A 12,386-nucleotide genomic window follows, 5' to 3' on the forward strand; every position below is an offset into this window, starting at 1 on the left:
TAACAAATTTTCCTCCATATGGGAGAGTACCCGGTCCGCACTCCTTCTGTCATCCGAGCGTATGAAAAGACACGCTGACAAAAAACGTCTGGACCCTCCTCAATTCCGCCCTGGGGATAAAGTCTGGCTCTCGTCCAAATATGTCCGGCTCAAGATCCCTTCCTATAAGTTAGGGCCTCGGTTCATCGGCCCACTGGAGGTCATCAGTCAGATCAACCCGGTGGCCTATAAATTGAAACTCCCGGCCAACTTACGGATCCCTAACTCCTTCCATGTGTCTCTCCTCAAACCTGTGGTGCTTAACTCTTTTTCCAAGTCTACAGGTACGCCTCCTGCTCCGGTTTCTGCTGAGGACGAGTTTGAGGTAGAGAACATTCTTGCCACCAAAAGGGTAAGAGGAAAGACCTTTTTTCTGGTAGATTGGAAGGGGTTTGGTCCTGAGGAGAGAACGTGGGAGCCCCGGGAGAACATCCATGCCCCTCTCATCCTAGCTAAATTTCTGTCTGGCCTAAAAAAGGGGGGGCCTAAAGGGGGGGGTACTGTAGCGCTGGCGTCCCTGCCCTCTGCTAGGCAGGGACGCTGCTCCCCTCACCGCTCTGCTCCGTGCCCGGCGTCCTCTCCCCGCTCTGCTGTCAGCGCGCGCTCCTTCCCGGCGTCCTCCTCCCGCTCTGCTCTCAGCGCGCGCTCCTTCCCGGCCCCTGTGCTTAGGGCGCGCGCGCGCGCGCTCCCCTCCTCTTAAAGGGGCCGCGCGCGCCGTCCTAAGGAGTCCCCGGCCAATGGCCGGAGGACTTCATCATATATAAGGCACCTCCTCCAAAATGGAGGTGCCCGAGCAATGTTATTTGCACCTGTGTCTCACCTGTGCTTCAGCCCTCAGGTCCCGTTGCCAGTTACCTGCCAGTTTTCCTGCCAGTTTCCTGCTAGTTACCTGCCAGTTACCTGCCTGATTCCTGCCTGAATACTTGTTACCTGTCTGCCAGTCTGAGGTCCGACGGTCTGCCTTACTACTCCTGTCAGTCTGTCTAAAGGACCAGCCTGCCCGCTCACCTGGGAGCGCATATCAGCTACCTGCCTGCTTGCCAGCCCGGAGGTCCCGTTGTCACGTGCGGTGACCACCAGCTACTCCAGAGACTCTTGCCCGCTCACCTGGGAGCGCTTCTCCGTTACCTACCTGCCTGCCAGCCCGGAGGTTCCGCCGTCACGTGCCGTGACCACCTGCTATTCCAGAGACTCTCGCTTGCTCACCTGGGAGCACACATCTACCATCTGCCTGCTAGCCTACCCGGAGGCTCTGCCATCACAGGTCGTACCTACCCCTTACCCAGAGACTGCCCTGATCACTTGCCGTAACTCCCTGTCCGTTCACCCAGAGACTGCCACCCGCTCCCTTACAAGGGCCGCCCCCTTGTATAGTAGCTCAGAGGTTCCGCCTCCCGGACCCGTTACATAAACAAGTATAACAAAATGTGTAATTGCAATAATTTTCTGGGAGAATTACTTCATTTCTGGAACAATTTCAAGGGATCCAACACTTTTGACCATGATTTGTTTTTGTTGCCTTTTTAATTTGTTGCAGCATATCATCCTCTACGTGTTCAGCTATATTAGGAGGCTTGTAGCAAAGTCCAATTGGCAGCTTTCCATTATTGCCATTTCCATGTACATTTACCCAGACTGACTCTCTACATCAGGGATATAAAACATGCAGAGGGCCAAAATGAAAAACATAGACAAAGTTGTCGGACCACCAGTTTACAGTATAATGGGCCCTACATAGTCCTCCAAACAGAATAATGGGCCCCACATAGTCCTCCATACAGTATAATGGGCCCCACATAGCTTTCCATACAGTTTAATGGGCCCCACAAAGTCCTCCATGCAGAATAATTGCCCCACATAGGTGTGGTGGTTCTGGTGTCGCGGGCTTTCCCTCTGTGCTTTCGTTGGTAAAGCACGCAGTGGATGCTGGGCTGTGACATGCGGTGAAATCCCGTCCACAGCCCATCAATCAAGGGGCAGTGTGTCACTTGCTCACGCCCGACTGCAGCCGGAACTTGACGTGACATCAGCGGATGTCGGAGCCGGCTGCAGCCAGGGTCACGTGATGCCTGGTGATAGCGCCGCCCACAGACAATAAAGAACAAGCAATGTATTTACAAAAAGACTTGTTGCCACTATATAAATCCATAGTGCCAATGTTAACAGTAATGGACAACCTTTAATTAATAGGGAACAAAATCTCTCCTCCTCTGGCATGGAGGACTGTAATCTTGAAATATTCCCAAACACCGGATGAAAACTACTGCAGCTAAAAAAAAAGGCAAAGTCCCGATAACCTTAGAGGAATGATTATTTAGAGCACACTCGGTAAGGGGCAGAAATTCCACCCGGTCTTCCTGATTAGAGGAGACAAAACATCCCTAATACTGCTCTATCTCCTGGTTCATTCTTTCCATTTGACCAATAGACTCGGCATGATAGACTGAGAGAAAAGACAATGGATAGGGAAGGAGGGGAGGTGGAGGCTTACCATGTTGAGAGAAGGAATGACTTCAGCTGCAGAAATCCTGTGGGTGCCGCACCCATCGGTGATTACAGACCATGAATGGAGAAAAAAAAAGTAGAAGCGGCACATCCAACCAGGACATATAAAAGGGAAAAAATTTATTTGAAGAAAAAAGTTAAATCATGGAAATAAATTCAGAAACCTCAGGAAATCCTGATGCGTTTCAGGTGCAGAACGCACCCTTAGTCATAGGATGTCAGAGGTAACACATAAATGCTGCTATATATCTTAAAGAACAATGTCCATTGACTGGATAATGAATTAATTAACCAATACTGAGGCATCAGGTGTTCGCATACACATAATGTGAGTACATGGCGTTATAAGCTGACATGAATGACATAGATATATTGAATAAAAACAAAAAGACTACCGCAGGGAAACACAGCACCATCTAACACCAGCCCAAAAACCACACAACTGGATACCAAAGAAAAGCAAACACCCTGCCACACTCACCAATGGACTAAAGAAACCAGCGATCTTGGGAAAGAAAAAGGGCAGATTGTATTAACATCAGAAGTATGGATCCTAGCTGACTAACTCACAACTACCAAGAGAAGCAGCAGCGGCTCAAAGAGGCACATAGCACCACACACGAAACCACCGATATCCCGCCGGAGACACCAAGGACCAACATGTCCCAGCAATCCCGGAAAGCCGTCTACAAATACGAACACAGCAGACACGGCCAACACTGCAACACAAGTGCCAAACGCCATGTATCACTCAAAGAATGAACTAGAAGAACCAGCAGTCTTAGAAGAAAAGACTACATGGTATTGACATCAGCGGTATAGATCAGGGTAACTAACTGGAAGCCAACGAAGAATAAAGTGCAGTTTATAGGGGCACATGATGCTACATCCAAATACACCGACTCTGCTAAGGAAACACTAAATGACAACATGTCCCAGAAAAACGTCCACCAATGCGGACACGGCGAGCATGGCCAGCGATGCAACTCATACCACAACGTCACCACAAGTAAGTAAAATGATTATAGTAATCTATACCGGCGGCCTGGATGAACGGATCTGCCGGCACCATACTGGAACCTCTGAGGAACAACTGGTCCCAGGAGTCCTGACTGACGAACCATTGCTACCAATGCATCAGACATGGCTGACAATGCAACTGAATGCTGCAACTTGGCCGCAGGTGAGTGGAATGAATGTGAACCATTGTAAAACAACAAAAGCCAACGATCCAATGGACCGGCCGTCTACACTACTGCGATAGACACAGATGGAAATATATACAAAGTCCATAAAGGAGTTTTATCGTCTCTTACTAAACGCATTGCCAGATAATTATTAGGAGAAAAAACAAGTGTGAATGGTGAATCAGATAGTGATTCACAGGAAGCAGATACATCATTTACAAAAGAAAACTGAACGTGTGCACAGGGTCCGACTGGGGAATATATATAGTGAATCACAACTGATCATTAGACATTATATAGATTAAATGTCCACATTCCTGAATAAGGAAACACATTATTTTGATGTAAAATTGAAATTAAATATACATCGCCAAGCCGAAAAACGAGGAAAATGTTCATAGATGAAAACAAATCATTTTTGAAGTTCACGCCATGGTGGTACTTTGTGTTTAAAGTCAAGATCCAATACGCTTCCCTCAGGGCCGGCTGCTTTAACCAAATTGACCTTTCCGAGTCCGAAAAATGATAAACACGAGGAGTCACCTTTATGTATTATGGTAAAATGTTTGGCCGCACCAGAATACCCCGAGTTGTTGTTGGTGATCTTGTTGATGTGTTCGGCGATCCTCTTCTTCAGTTCACGTGTGGTATAGCCAATATACTGAAGCTGACGGCTACAGCAGAATATACCGTATACCATAGGTAAAACCCATAGATAATAAAGTAGCCAAGAGAGCATGGATCTTACCCCGAGGGTGCTCACGTCCAAGGAAGAGGAGACACGGAGGGGGCAAACAACCACCAATGGCTAGAGGAAGGGGGAAAAACTCAATCGTTCATTTAGGCCTGCTGGTGACATAGTTCCCAGTCTATAGATCCAGAGGCATTCTAATTTGACCAATGCCTTCTTTTCATCACCACCTCTTAGGCCCAAATGGACCTGATCAATGCCGCAGATCTGCAGACTCTTAGGGTCGCAATGATGATATTGCTTAAAATGTCTTGGCTGGGTCCGAAGTGATGATACATCCTCCACCTCCCCAGCCCCCAAAATATCCAAAACGTGCTCCCTCACGCGTCTCCTCAATTCCCTAGACGTGAGCCCCACGTAGATGAGCCCACATCCACAGGTGGCATGATCAATGACGCCCACGCTGCTACAAGAGATATATTGCCTGATGTCAAAAACTCTCGTGCCATCTACATTAGAAAATGTTTTAGTCCTAACCATGTTTCTGCAGGAGAGGCGAGAGCCACAGGGATAGCAGCCCCATTTAGGGTTGCCAACTTTGAAAGGCAGGACACTCTGGCGTACATAGTGACTATGCACCAGAGTATCCCTGAGACTCCTGCCCCTCCTTGCTGTCATAAGAGGACGATCCGGCAAAAACTCCCGGAGACTTGGGTCAGTTTTTAGGATCCGCCAGTGTCTATTAATGATGTCCCCGATGGCGTGCCACTGATTATTAAATGTGGATATGAACCTCACCACGGGTTGGCCGGTGGACCCCGCAAGGCGGCTTAGGTGCAAGCAGCTCTTGTCTGGAGGCTCTGTATCCACACACATCCCACCACGCCCCCTGAGGAAGTACGGAAACACGTATTGGGGCCTCCCCTGACACTGCTGATTATCTGTTTACTTTCACTAAGTATGTCTTACTTAACCCTTTCCATGTGATGCTTGTACTTTTTATGTGTTGCTGAAAAAACTTCTGATGGTTGTCTATACTGTGACTTGTTACAGGTCACTTGATCTATGTCATTATAACGTTTTCTATAACTTTTTCTGCACACATTGTCTGTGACTAATGGATTGTATGGGTTGGACTATGTGACCTATTATAGGTCCAATGTGAATTTGATACCAGCTGTGTCTCTATCTACCCCCTGCTGCCTCACATGCCCATGTTATGCCCTTTCACACATGTTATTTATACCTATGTGTTATCTTTTTTAAAAAAAATATATAAATAAAGCATTGATCTTTTTTAGTCTAACATATGGTGTTTTGATTATGTTACTTTGGGGTTTTGAAAATACCTATGGTCTCTCTGGTTCATATAATGTTTAGTGGTATGCCCCTTATTACATTCAAAGTCCTATTGGTCATTGTTATTTTGTTGTATTATGCTGGGAGTTATAGTTCACCCTACATTTATTTCATGTGATTTCCCTGAGGAGAACTATAACTCCCAGCATGTCCTGCAGCTTCTATGGCATGCTAGGAGTTATAGTTCATCACAGTGGTAGTGTTTTGCTGTATGTGCTTTAATGCTTGCCTCACTGTTTCTTGTTTGGAGGGAGCGGGGTCGCACTGCAGGGAGAGGATAATCAGGGATCAACGACGCTGTTATGAATTCACTATGGCAGTGTTAGACAGAAGTTAGTGGGCGGGCCCGGGACAGATCACATGCTGCAGTGACGATACAAAAGAGGCAGGGCCGAGACAACACATAACAGCACAGCATGCAGTCCCCCCGGCCCTGCCTCTTTTGTATCGTCACTGCAGCATGTGATCTGGCCCGGGACCGCCCACTGTCTCCTGTGTAACGCAGCGTAAGTGCATTAATGGCGGCGCCACTGATTTTGTGGTGTGTGATACCTCTCCCTGCCCTGCCACTCGCTACCTGCAGTACGACCACACTCAATCACCACTGCTGCTGCCTCCGCCCCACACCACCACAGTAAGCACCATAATATCTATAATTTGACTAGATTCGGACCATAAGACGCAACCCCTTTTCCCCAAAAAATTTTGGGGGGAAAAAGTGCGTCTTACGGTCCGAAAAATACGGTAACTCCCTAATAGGCCATTGAGGAGTTTCTCGTACCTTCGGAGGAACCAGAGGGGAGGTTGCAACACACTGTCAACCAGGGGAAAGGAAAGTATGAAGTAAAATATGAAAACCCTGAATGAGAAACAAAAACACATTCATATAGGGCAAAGAAGGCAAGGTAAGGAGAAGCAAAAATAAAAGGAACAAGTATAATCTCCCAGAAACCTAACATTGTTAGAATGAAAAGGTACTGGGAGGGAAAGCAAACTGACCAGGAGGATAGTTTCGCCTTTGTGGTTAAACTTATAAAATTCATCCTCACCAACTGTAAATGTAAACCTGTCCATTTATAATGACCACGGGCAAGATAAAGATTCCCAACTCACATCAGAATTACAAGATCCCAGGTACTTTCAGCTGCATCACATCTAATGTAGTGTACTTCATTATATGTACCAAATGTCCAACTGGGGGTCTGTATGTAGGGGAGACAAGGCAAAAACTTAGAACAAGGATGATTTCTCATCGCCACACAATAAAAGAATCGATCTACTTGTGGCCAAACATTCACGGACATGAAATTACTTGTATTAAAAGGTAACTTCAAATCTCAGAGAGACAAAGTTATGACAACCTTTGACACACTCAGAGCAGGAATGAATGTGTCTCATGGATTTATGTCTTTACATCAACTAAGGAATGTGCTCCTCAGACCGTTTGAGGGCATCACAATCATGGACCAGACCTCAATCACAGGGCAATAAAACTTTCATACTCCTGATCTTTGAACTTTTCCAATATTTACGGCCACAACTGCTTCTCCCTCTCCCATACTGATAGTTCTGCTTCATGTCACTTGTCTTATCTATTGCATTATTCCTGTGCCCTCTTGTGTATAAATATGTGACTCTTCAGATTTTGTGTTATACTATGCCTGATGAACCAACTTGAGTAGTCTCGAAAGCTTCAAATTTATTACCTTTTAATGGCTAACTGAAAAGATGGTATCAACCACTGAGGACTCTCAAATTGTAATATTTTTCTCCAAACAGCAATTTTAAGATCTCTCCACAGGTGTTCAATGGGATTTAGATCCTGGCTCATTAAGAGTCAGAACTCTCCAGCACTTTGTTTCCATCCATTTCTGGGTGCTTCTTGAAGTATGTTTGGGGTCATTGTCATGCTCTAAGACTGATGACCTAGCACACAAACACTGCTTTCTGACACTAGGCAGTACATTGTGACCCAAAATCCTTTGCTAATCTTCAGATTTCATGATGCCCTGCACATAGTCAAGGCACCTAGTGCCAGAGGCAGCAAACCAATTCCAAAACATATTTGAACCTCCACCATATTTGACTGTATAGGTTGTAAATGTATTAATTATGTTGCGCACCATGGACAAAGGAACATCTGGATCTCTGAAGATGGACCTTGAAATTGTTAATATTTTTCAACAATTTTGGTTCTTAACTCCTCAGACAGTTCTCTTCTCCTTTTTCTGTTTTCTCCATGCTTAGTGTGGCACACATATGCACCCAATGCAAAGATTGAATCAACTTCTCCCTTTTTTATCTGGTTTTAGGTGTCATCTTCATATTGCCCACACCTGTTACTTGCCACAATTGCATTTGAAGAAGCTTCACATGCTTGAAACTAAGTTATTTACCCACAAGTTTGGCAAGGTGCTAACAATTGTGTCCGGCCTATTTTATGTGGTTTTGTGTGAAATTATGTTCAATTTGCCTTTTTTCTCTATTTTATTGTGTTGTTCCAATACATACAAAGGAAATAAACGTGTATAACAAAATGTGTAATTGCAATAATTTTCTGGGAGAATTACTTCATTTCTGGAACAATTTCAAGGGATCCAACACTATGACCATGACTTGTTTTTGTTGCCTTTTTAATTTGTTGCAGCATATCATCCTCTACGTGTTCAGCTATATTAGGAGGCTTGTAGCAAACTCCAATTAGCAGCTTTCCATTATTGCCATTTCCATGCACATTTACCCAGACTGACTACATCAGGGATATAAAACTCAAAACATGCAGAGGGCCAAAATGAAAAATGTGGACAAAGCCGTCGGACAACCAATTTACAGGATAATGGGCTCAATATAGTCCTCCATACAGAATAATAGGCCCCACATAGCTTTCCATACAGTATAATGGGCCCCACAAAGTCCTCCATGCAGAATAATTGCCCCTCATAGGTGTGGTGGTTCTGGGGTCGCAGGCTTTCCCTCTCTGCTTTCGTTGGTAAAGCACGCAGTGGATTCTGGGCTGTGACGTGCAGTGAAATCCTGTCCACAGCCCATCAATCAAGGGGGAGTGTGTCACTTGCTCACGCCGGACTGCAGCCGGAACTTGACGTGACATCAGCGGATGTCGGAGCCGGCTGCAGCTGGGGTCACGTGATGCCTGGTGATAGCGCCACCCACAGACAATAAAGAACAAGCAATGTATTTACAAAAAGACTTGTTGCCACTATTTAAATCCATACGGGCAATGTTAACAGTAATGGACAACCTTAATAAATTAATTGGGAAAAAAATCTCTCCTCTGGCATGGAGGACTGTAATCCTGAAAAATTCCCAAACACTGGATGAAAACTACCGCAGCTAAAAAAAAAAAAGGCAAAGTCCCGATAAACTTAGAGGAATGTTTATTTAGAGCACACTCGGTAAGGGGCAAAAATTCCACCCGGTGTTCCTGATTAGAGGAGACAAAACATCCCTAATACTGCTCTATTTCCTGGTTCATCCTTCTGATTGACCATTAGACTCGGCATGATAGACTGAGAGAAAAGACAATGGATGGGGAAGGAGGGGAGGTGGAGGCTTACCATGTTGAGAGAAGGAATGACTTCAGCTGGAGAAATCCTGTGGGCGCTGCACCCATCGGTGATTACAGACCATGAATGGAGAAAAAAAAAGTAAGGCTGCGTTCACACATTGCGTATTTTCACGCGCTTTTTTGCGCGCGCTTTTTGAAAATACGCAATGTGCTTTGTGTCTGCCAGCAAAGTGAATGGGAAATTCACTTTGCCGTTCAGACACTGTAATTTTACGCAGCGGGAAAGCGCAGCTGCGTAAAGAATTGGCATGTCAATTCTTTACGCAGGGCAGCCCGCGCTTTCTCACTATTGTGCCCATTATAAGCGATGGAATTACGCAGCGGTATTCACACACTGCGTAAATCCATTGCTTTTTTACGGAGGCGCAGGCGGATACTCACCTATCCAATGTCAGGGGAGAGGCGTCCGGTCCGCTCCAATCCCGCGCTTCCAGCATCTGCCGGTGAGCCGATCAGCTGTTAGCTAACTGGCTTGTAACCGGCTTCCGGTCAGCTGATTGCTTCACGGCAGATGCTGCAAGCGCGGGACGGAGCAGACGCGTCTCTCATCCATCGGGTAGGTGAGTATCCATAGTCTGTACATACACTGCTAGGGACACACACACACACACACACAGTACACACAGACAGTACACGTCACCCTTCATTTCACACTGCGTTTTTTACTGCGCTTTTTTACGCAGTGTGTGAATGGAGATGCTTTTTTTACCTGCGTAAAAAAACGCAGGTAAAAAAAGCAGGAAAATAGGCAGCGTAAAAAAACGCAGGGAAATACGCAATGTGTGAACGCAGCCTAAAAATGGCACATCCAACCAGGACACATAAAAGGGAAAACATTTTATTTGAAGAAAAAAGTTAAATCATGGAAATAAATTCAGAAACCTCAGGAAATCCTGATGCATTTCAGGTGCAGAACGCACCCTTAGTCATAGGATGTCAGAGGTAACACATAAATGCTGCTATATACCTTAAAGAACAATGTCCATTGACTGGATAATGAATTAATTAACCAATACTGAGGTAAAGCATCAGGTGTTTGTATACACATAATGTGAGTACATTGTGTTATAAGCTGACATGAATGACAGATATATTAAATAAAAACAAAAAGACTACCGCAGGGAAACACAGCACCATCTAACACCAGCCCAAAAACCACACAACTGGATACCAAAGAAAACCAGACACCCTGCCACACTCAACAATGGACTAAAGAAACCAGCGATCTTAGGAAAGAAAAAGGGCAGATTGTATGAACATCAGAAGTATGGATCCTAGCTGACTAACTCACAACTACCAAGAGAAGCAGTGCGGCTCAAAGAGGCACATAGCACCACACACGAAACCACCGATATCCCGCCGGAGACACCAAGGACCAACATGTCCCAGCAATCCCGGAAAGCCGTCTAGAAATACAAATACACCAGACACGGCCAACACTGCAACACAAGTGCCAAACGCCATGTTACACGCAAAGAATGAACTAGAAGAACCAGCAATCTTAGAAGAAAAGACTGCATTGTATTGACATCAGCGGTATAGATCAGGGTAACTAACTGGAAGCCAACGAGGAATAAAGTGCGGTTTATATGGGTGCATGATACTACATCCAAATACACCGACTCTGCGATGGAAACACTAAAGGACAACACGTCCCAGCAGTCCCAGAACAACGTCCACCAATGCGGACACAGCGAGCATGGCCAGCGATGCAACTCATACCACAACGTCGCCACACGTAAGTAAAATGATTATAGTAATCTATACCAGCGGCCTGGATGAACGGATCTGCCGGCACCATACTGGAACCTCGGAGGAACAACTGGTCGCAGGAGTCCTGACTGACGAACCATTGCTACCAATGCAGCAGACATGGCTGACAATGCAACTGAATGCTGCAACCTGGCCGCGGGTGAGTGGAATGAATGCGAACAATTGTAAAACAACAAAAGCCAACGATCCAATGGACCGGCCGTCTACACTACTGCGATAGACACAGATGGAAATATATACAAAGTCCATAAGGGAGTTTTATCATCTCTTACTAAACGCATTGCCAGATAATTATTAGGAGAAAAAACAAGTGTGAATGGTGAATCAGATAGTGATTCACAGGAAGCAGATACATCATTTACAAAAGAAAACTGAACGTGTGCACAGGGTGCGACTGTGAGATACATATAGTGAATCACAACTGATCATTAGACATTATATAGATTAAATGTCCACATTCCTGAATAAGGAAACACATTATTTTGATGTAAAATTGAAATTAAATATACATCGCCAAGCCAAAAAACGAGGAAAATGTTCGTAGATGAAAAACCAATCATTTTTGAAGTTCACGCCATGGTGGTACTTTGTGTTTAAAGTCAAGATCCAATACGCCTCCCTCAGGGCCGGCTGCTTTTTCCAGCTGCCACCACAGGCCACAAAATTGACCTTTTCGAGTCTGAAAAATGATGAACACGAGGAGTCCCCTTTATGTATTATGGTAAAATGTTTGGCGGCACCAGAATACCCCGAGTTGTTGGTGATCTTGTTGATGTGTTTGGCGATCCTCCTCTTCTTCAGTTTATGTGTGGTATAGCCAATATACTGAAGCTGACGCTACTGCAGAATATACCGTATACCATGTGGCTGGACTCACAATTTATAAAGGATTTGATTGGATAGGATAAATGAGATGAAGTGCGCATAGAGGGGAATTCCTGTTCTCTATTGTCAGTAAAGCCACATACGCTGCATCTATTTAATGCACAACCGGAAGCCGAGAGCCATATAGAAGGTGTTCTGGTATTACGCAGCATACTGGGGGACAACATATTCCCAAGGGTTCGTCCTCTTTTAGCAATTACTTGACACCCCCCTTCCAAAATAGTTCTGAGACATTTGTCCTGGTTAATAACCGGCAAGTATTTCAGAATAATATTCGTTATCGTGTTAAACTGTCTGCTGTTCGGAGTGGAAAATACAATAATCTGAGGAGAGGACTGTTTCAAATTATTATTGGTGCATT

This window comes from Phyllobates terribilis, unplaced genomic scaffold (genome assembly GCF_046119375.1).
Source record: "Phyllobates terribilis strain yellow unplaced genomic scaffold, ASM4611937v1 Scaffold_85__1_contigs__length_6476398, whole genome shotgun sequence".
Classification (NCBI taxonomy): domain Eukaryota; kingdom Metazoa; phylum Chordata; class Amphibia; order Anura; family Dendrobatidae; genus Phyllobates; species Phyllobates terribilis.